Raw genomic sequence first — 8,822 nt, forward strand, 5'->3', positions numbered from 1 at the left:
AATGTAACGTCATAGACGTCATACATCTTAATGAGTGTCAGACAAAAAGCTTTGAGACAAAGAAGTTACTTTTATTCAAGTTTTGTATAACGAATCACTGGAATCGGGTATAGGCTGTAAAAGGTTAGTGCAATTTTTCACAGCTGTAGATATTGCGGTGTTTCCATCGACTTCACGAGTTAGCTGGATACCATGGATACTGAACAGTTGTAGAGCGGTCACACCCTGCTATATGAATGATGAAAGGTCATTCGAATTATAAAGCATAATATGACACACAATTTCTTACTCATTTTAAAAGATAAAGCACCAGAATTGCTTTAACATGTCGAATTAGTAGAATCATGCTTACAGCTAACAGCTATGAAAAATTCATCAACACAAGCAATAAGAATGCAAAAAATCATTGATAGGCTACTGATGAAACTAAAGGGAAAAAGGAAGTCGACGAACCTTTTCACACATCTTGTTAATGACATCCTCAACAGTTGGGACCAATTTTCTATACAGATTAAGCAAAGCCAAACCATTTAATCGGTTTTCAGAGGTTGAATTTCTTAAATAAGTTTAAGTCTTCGAAGAGCAGAAAAAGATCTTTCATTGGTGCAAGTGGTAGGCTAACTGGAAGAGTAGCCAGAATGCGGAGTAAAATATTAATGTTTGGAAGCGTTGACTGCGGGCAAAATGGCAATGCACTTACAGCACTTTTTGGCAAGCTGGTTCGGGAAGAATTGAAAAGACATCGACACCACATATACACAGTTCAGATATAATAGCAAGGGCGTTTATACACGGCAGATCTGCTTCGTAAAATTCAAAGAGTGATTCAGTTTTCTCCATTTAGTTTTTCTCAAAAGGGGGGGTTGAAACCCCCAACCCTCCCTCCCTTTGGCTACGCCACTGACCACTATAATTTAATAATATACTGAATGCAAAAGCACAAAAACTGCTGCAGAATTAAAATAATCAATTTGTAACCTTTTACAAGGCTACCCAAATTTGAAGAGCATGTTTCCGCCTCTGCTTAATAAAGGCTAGTAGGAATTTTGTAACGTATTAAAAACATAACGGCAGAAAAATTCATGAAAATTTGAAACGTTTTTAGATATTTAAGATGTTTTGACAGGGCCGGATTTAGCAGTAGGCAGAGTCAGGGGCGCCGGAACGATTTTTGACTGGGGGGGTAAGATTACGAAAAAAGGGCACTTTTGTTTACTAAAAAGGCAATTTTTTTTCAAGTTTTAAGATAAAATATAGCGATAATGATAATCCGGTATACAAAGAAGGGCACCATGCTATGTTATAGTGATGTAACCTACTGTCAAGCCTTAAAGCAGCCTGCGGCCATGGCCGCTAAGTAGTGCTTGAATGAACCGCCGGTGCTACCTCCTCAATCGGCCAAGTTTGGCCGCCGGTCTCTTCTAGCCAATTATTTAATTTCGCAATAGAATGATCGTGGATTAACTGTCGAACATATGTAGTATCAAAGAGTGACGCAAAATTAGGTCAGCGCGTCATAATCGCCACTGTTGCATTGTGCGGGGAATATTTGTTATTGATGGAATATATCCATTATCCATCTGCGATCGCCAGCGCTGTAAGTCTTGTTTGTAATTCCCGACGTTTATTTTAACAAAGTCTTAATCCGAAGTGCTAATTTACATCGACTGGCAATATTGTCGTTTTTATGTCGATTCGATGTTGTCGGACATTGAACCGTTGTTAAAAAGGAGAACTTCACCCTCGATATTAAACAATTAGTTCATTATACAATGACATTCATTGCTGATGTATTCAAATAAACAGTGCAAATAACTTTTTTGTAAGGAATTGAAAATATAAATCATAGCGCACCATCGAAAAAATTTTTTTGGGGGGCGGCACTTTTCGTATCTACCTAGGGCAGCGCTTAGGCTAAATCCGGCCCTGTGTTTTGAACGTTGCCATTCTGTTTGCTTTTATTTTTCGTGTACTTTTGCATTATCAAAAAAAAAAAACGTCCTGTCTGAAAGTTCCGCCCCCCAGACGTGCCGCCCGGGGCGGTCCGCCCCCCCCCCCGCCCCCCCCCTAGCTACGCCACTGGCTAGGCTACACACTGTCACTGTAGACGTATGCATAGGCCTACACAGTGGTGGGCGCAGCTAACGTAAAAGTTAGCTTTCAACAAAGAAATCAGCGGATTTTCAATAAATTTACTTTCGTTAACGAGTCCGCCAAAATTTCTAAATAGGCTATTATAGCAAAAATGCTAACCGCTAACCAAAGCGCGAGCTTCGCTAATTAGCGGTTAGCGGAACTGTGTCCTCTAGGTACTGTGTAGCCTATAGCCTACATAATATGAACATTTATGAACGCTGCATGTTGTCTAAAACAAATATCGTATTCCAGTTTCTGCGTTGTAAGGGGCCCCGGTCTTATGTTTGGAGAGGGCTACGTTTTTGTTGCTACGGCCCTGCCTACTATGGTTAGAGGTTTTTAAACTAGCCTACGAGTTTCTCACCACAAAAATAAAGAACAAAAGGACAAAAAATTTAGAAAAGACGAAAAATAAAATGATTTGATATATGCATAGATTACTTAATATTTGTAGGTTATCGATGATATATGAACAATCAATTTTGTATGGTAGTTATTAAGAACACATTAAAGTAATAGGGCCTATCCTAATTAGCAGAAGTCTTAATAGGCCTATGCCCACCGGCAGGACCGGATTTAGACCATGAGAGGCCCTAGGCTATTCCATTTACGAGGCCCCTCGCTATTTTGAGCTCTGAATTTCTCTCTAAACAACATCACATGTCATTGCTTAATGTTAAAAATATGAGTGCATTAAACTCTTCGTTCTTTTCATTTTCCGCATTCATTGGTGTAAATTTTTAATTAATAGAATAAAAATTTAGTTTAGGCAGTTTTGGTTTTAATTTTAATTTCTTTGATCAAACAACCGTTACAATACGATAATTGTAAAGTTTATTTACGAGGACATAAGAAATAGTTACAGCCATCAAATAGACTAAGACTAGGCTACCAAATTTTTTTTCTAGCTTTGGTCAAAGCAAAATCATGCAAAAGTTCATCAAAATTTATCTGTTTAAGTTTGTCACTCTCAATGCACAGAATGCTCAGTGCGGACAACCTTTCTTGAGACATCGTCGATCTCAATTTATTTTTGATGCTTTTGAACCTTGAGAAAGATCTCTCTCCTGAGCAGTTTGATTGATTGATTGAATCTTTATCCTCGGACTGGGAAAGCTTCTTGCAGAGCTTAATCCTGGCAGTTTCGCATACTTGTAGAGACTTTGAATCACTGACGCAGGCCCGGTCACCGAGATTGACAGAGTGAAGTTTCCGATTGTTGAAGTATTGTTGCCGGGAAATTATTCCATCCATTAGATACCGCTGAATGGAGAGCAGTCCTTAACGTGCGTTGCTCAAGCGCACACCCCGAGAGTCGAACCAGCGCCGCTTGATCTTGAAGCTTCTTCGTTCCAGAAGTGACGCGCTAACCAATTGAGCTATCGGTTTAGTGACCATTAAGCTTAGAAACAGTCTTAATATTGCTTCCACGTTAGGAAAGGCAGTGTTAATTTTTTCCTTGCACATAATTTCATAAAGATCTCCATGAGACAACGAAATGAATTGCTCTTCTGTACCGGCAAGCCCTTGGTTTTGTGTTTGTCTCAGGTACAAATGAAAATGTAGAAGTTCATCAGCAAGTTTCGGGTCAACATCTTCCGGATACGCTTCCTTTAAAAGCTCTACGCCTAGTACAATTTCCACCTTAGTTGCTTTCAGATTAGCAAGAAAGAGGAACATTTCTGCATTGTCACTGTGCTGTACACATTAGCTCTTCTTCTTAAATTGGCTTCAAGCACGTCGAGCATAGGGATAAAGGAATTTATTTCAAACCTTTCCTTTGAAGAGAGTTCACTTAAAGCGTCAGGTGCATTTCTTTGTCTCCTAGTGACAGCTCTGTATAGTTAATATTCGGCAAGGTTGCTTTTGCTTGCTGATCAAAGTTATCTCTAATTTCGCTTAGAAAGTCTGTCAAACCAATTGTGTATAGAATTTTTACTCTGAAAAGCTTGATATATATACACTTTAGGTAGGGTTTAAACTTGTCAAGTTTTTAAAAGAATTACAACTTCGAAACCGAATTTCGAGGCCCCTGGACGTTGAGGCCCTAGGCTTCAGTCTGCCTAGCCTATTGGTAAATCCGGCCCTGCCCACCGGTTGTTAAAATAAACCAAATCAGGTTGCTGACCTCAAATCCAGCCGGATTTGAATCCAAATCTATGTTCATCTCTATTCTCTGATATCTATCAGCCGATTTTTTTTCTGTGTAGATTTAGGTGCTTTGGTGGATTTTTACAGGGAATATTCACCAGGATTTTTTTGAGTTGGAAGATATTTAGCCTACTTGGAATGGACTTTTTTGGGAAAATTTTACCGATATTCTCTATAGCTTATAAGGAAAGACCGAAATTTTTTTTTGCTTTAATGGATAGCTTATTGTGCTGAGCGCTGTCGCTAAGCGCAGTGTAGGCAAAGGCTATGCTTACGAAACTGCATAAAAAGTACGGTAGTAGCCAAATCAGTAATCGTGTGTAAAATTGCCGTTGCCATGGATCCTTGAAACGTCAGTGAAGCATTAAAAACTAGTGGGCTACATTATTTTGCTTTTATTTTTTATATTCATTATTTTGATATAGCAAGGTTAAGCATATCGGTATTTATCTTAAACTGATGATGAGAAGATAAAAATTGAAAACTCCTTTATTCCTATTGTTATCCGTTTTTGTCTGGTTTGCCCAATGATCCGTAGCTGACGTTGGAGTCCGGTCCGGTTTATCATAGCATAGCCAAGCCCAGTAGCTGCGACGTTTTATTTTGGCGTTATGACGTGCGAAGGACCAAAGCGAACAACAACATATGCCTGTTAAATCAGCAATGATTAAAAAGGTATAGCCTAAGACCCTAAGTTAATGTTAAAAATGTTCTGTTCTTGTGAACCAACCCAACAAACTGTCCACTTGAAGCGGTTGACTGTCTCCTATCATAAGTATAGACCTAAGCCTTGTTACTCAAGGCAACAAGCAGTTTACAAGCCTCATTTTTTAATCATAAATCGATTTCAATATCGCTGGATCCTCAGTATGATCGTGTCAAGAGTCTTGAAGGGAGCTGGTATACAAGTCCCCCCCCCCCCCCCCCTGGTAACTCATGACAAAGAGGAATTGACCAAAACATGTGGATTGAAGTGTGTGAACAGTAAAGCAAAGATAATGTAGTTTCACCCTATATGTTTGGTCGAGTCCTGTCTTTGTCATGAGTTACCAGGGGGGGGGGGGACTTGTATACCAGCTCCCAAAATTAACCATACAAAAAATAATAGCCAATGATTTCTTCTGAATGAAAAGTAGACAGCGAAAAGGCCACAAAAGGTCATTAAGTTAGCCGTTGCCTTCAATAAGCAAAAAATAGAATAAAGGAGTGTCACAACTCTTTCTAGTTCTTACACATAAAGAGACTTCAATGGAAAGATTGATGGCATAGTTTATTGGGATATCAAACATTAAACAGTCAATTAAATGGTCAAATAGTTCTACTTAATTACCGTACATCACAAGAATTAATTCTTCTGGTCAACAAGTCAAAGAAGTTTTCAGAATGTCATCTATATATACAGATAATTTCTAGAATCAGATTTTACAATAACAGATGGCATAACTAAAGGTTACTATCGGTCCTTAATCGTCAAAATACCACAAAAGAACTATACAATGGAACAGTTCACCCATTCTAGAACAAAAAATGAGCCATTGAGCCTGCCGCGGGACTACACATATTGCTTATGACTAGAGTCCTAAATCGAAACATACACAACTAGACAATATTTACCAACTATTAGCCTACTCAAAACTAACAACTTACACTAGTGACTCAACTGCAATCAAGTGTAGCAGGTCAGCCTCTACTCAAATTTGAAGCTTGCACTTTGGTATGACTATGACACAGTAGCCTACCGGTTAGGGTGGCCAAAAAAAATTGAAATTTTTTATTTTTGTTTGCACACCCTCTCATTTTAGGAGGATTCATGAAAAAATGACACTGTGAAAATTTGAAGTGAATCCGACAAGAGGAAGTGCTCTCCCACCGACCTCTAAATTTGCTTTCTTTGTCATAATTCCTTGAATATGTGACGTAATTTTTTTTTGACTTATCTCTACATTGCAGTTGCAGCATTGTGTTAACCATTGTTTTACTCTGAATTTATGATATAATAAGTGTTTTCACATGCAGAAAAACAGAAATAATGCACAAAATAGATCACATTAACAAGCGTTTGGTATGAAATTAAATGCACTAAACTTTAGCGAAAACCGCATAAAAGTACGTTCACCAGTCACGGTCGCAACGCTTCAGGTGACAACACATTACCCAGAAAAAGCAACAAAAATGTTTGTAAAGAGTCAAGCCACTGATTTTATTTAATGGAGCTGTTGGCATGCTGGCTTTTACTTGCACTTGTTGGAAGCAGCTTCTGTGGTGCTCGACCACCTGAGAGAGGAGCTGGCGCTGTTGTTCATTTTCCGTAAGGACTTCATTGAAGTCAGTAGCTAATTTGACTGCCCAGTGCCCGCTCTGCACAATCATTGACGACTTTAAGATCATGGCATGCAAGAAATAGCAACCTTTGATTAAATGCCTGTTGCACGACAGTGATAGCTCCAGTGTGGATTCTCGTATTGCTTGATGTCGCGTCAAAACAAAGTGCAGCTAAATGCTCTGCTACAACTTGTGTATGAATTCCACTACTTTTTGGCCCATTAATGATCTCGTTCCAACAAGCAGCTTCTGAATGCCAAGCAGTATCTCAACATGCATACCAGAAACTACAATGGCCAAAGAGTCGCACTTTGTGCCATTGGCATTAGTCAAATGTTTACCATGAAAATGAGCGAAAAGTGGAACTGATGGTTTAAATTTTTGCCGCACTGCAGTTGCCAGGCTTTCACGTGAGGCGTTTCGAGCATTCATGACAGAGGAATGTGACATTGTCAATTCATTTATATCAATTCCAGCTGCAGCAAGAGCAGGAGTGACGATCATCGTTGCTTGACGACATCTTGACTTGTCGATGTTATAGTTCTGTTCAGTGCTGCATTAAACAGTAAATTCGATAATGCAGCGTTTTGGTAATGGCTGCTCCTACTGGGTTTTCTTTTGTTTTGGTGTTATTTGGATTTACGGTGCAAACAGTGGGTCACTGGAAGAATCTTCATCATCTGCTGATCATTTTCAGATGAGAAAGCAGCAGCACTTGATGGTACTGGATCAATGCGATTTCTGTTGCGTCTCTGTTCATCATCTTTGCGCTTTCTATACTTTGCAGCAGCTTGCCGATGCATTGGGTCCTCTGTTGTCATCAGTATCTGTCATGCACCACATTGGTCTATCAAAAACTGGCAGTCTTCTGGTATTGTTGTGCGTCATTCCCAGTTAGCATGTGCAATATCAAATAATGCACAAGCTCTGGGTGAAGTCAGCTTCTGAGGTCAGCTGGGAAGCTGGATTTCGCCTCCCTTTGTGCTTTGATTCTCCTATATGCTCTTGATGGATGCGCTTTAGTTTGGTAACAACGTGAGTCTTTGCAGTGGTAGCGATATTAGCTTTCACTCACAAAAACTGTACTGCAAGCAAGTGGCAGTGTAACCTGATTGATCTTCATCTCGTAGTAGAGGTGGTGAAGAACCACACCCCATACAGGCAGCTGACATGGCTCCTCAAGAGAGTCAGAGTGGGTGTCCATTTGTTGACTCTCTTGAGGGCCATGTCAGCTGCCTGTATGGGGTGTGGTTCTTCGCCGTCTCTACTACGAGATGAAGGTCAATAAGATTACACTGCCACTTGCGTGCAGTACAGTTGCAGATGAAGTAATATTAACTACTACCATCTATGCCACTTTTTGGTTTGCAGCACCTTCATCAATATCTGCCCCTACAAATGACCTAGCAATGCTACAGCTCACAGAGGATTATAAAGAGGTTGACAATGCAATTTCTCAAGTGGCAGAAAAAAGTTGAGGTTGCGCTTGTGGTACTTCAGTGAGGATCTTGCTGCACTGCCTTTATTCAGTGATAATAACACAGATGTTGAAAAGAAGGCAATCGTTAATGCTCTTAAGAAAGATCCATTTCCCGAAGATGTTCGTCGTGTTGCCCCAAACAAAATTCTCAAGTTTTAACGTCTCTGGCACAGTTTGTAACACAGCATTCACTTAACCTTTTCGAGTCACTGCTTCTGTCGACACATTGCGTGACCGTGATGATTATAAAGAAGCATGCAAAGTTTGGCGTCATCTCAAAGCCGTCAATGATTGTGCAGAGCGGGCAGTAAAATTAGCTACTGACTTCAATGAAGTCCTGACAAAAAATGAACAACAGCTCCAGCTTCTCCATCAAGTGGCCGAGCACCACAGGAAGCTGCTTCCAACAAGTGCAATAAAGTCAACCAATGGCTTGACTCTTTACAAACATTTCTCTTGCAATTTCTGGGCAATGTGTTGTCACCTGAAGCGTTGCGATCGTGACTGGTGAACGTACTTTTATGCGGTTTTCGCTAAAGTTTAGTGCATTTAATTTCATACCAAACGCTTGTTAATGTGATCTATTTTGCGTATTATTTCTGTTTTTCTGCATGTGGAAACACTTATTATATCATAAATTCAGAGTAAAACAATGGTTAACACAAAAATGCTGCAACTGCAATGTAGAGATAAGTCAAAAAAGAATTACGTCACATATTCAAGAAATTTTGAC

The sequence above is a fragment of the Aplidium turbinatum genome, chromosome 11 (assembly GCF_918807975.1).
Source record: "Aplidium turbinatum chromosome 11, kaAplTurb1.1, whole genome shotgun sequence".
In the NCBI taxonomy this organism is placed as follows: Eukaryota; Metazoa; Chordata; class Ascidiacea; order Aplousobranchia; family Polyclinidae; genus Aplidium; species Aplidium turbinatum.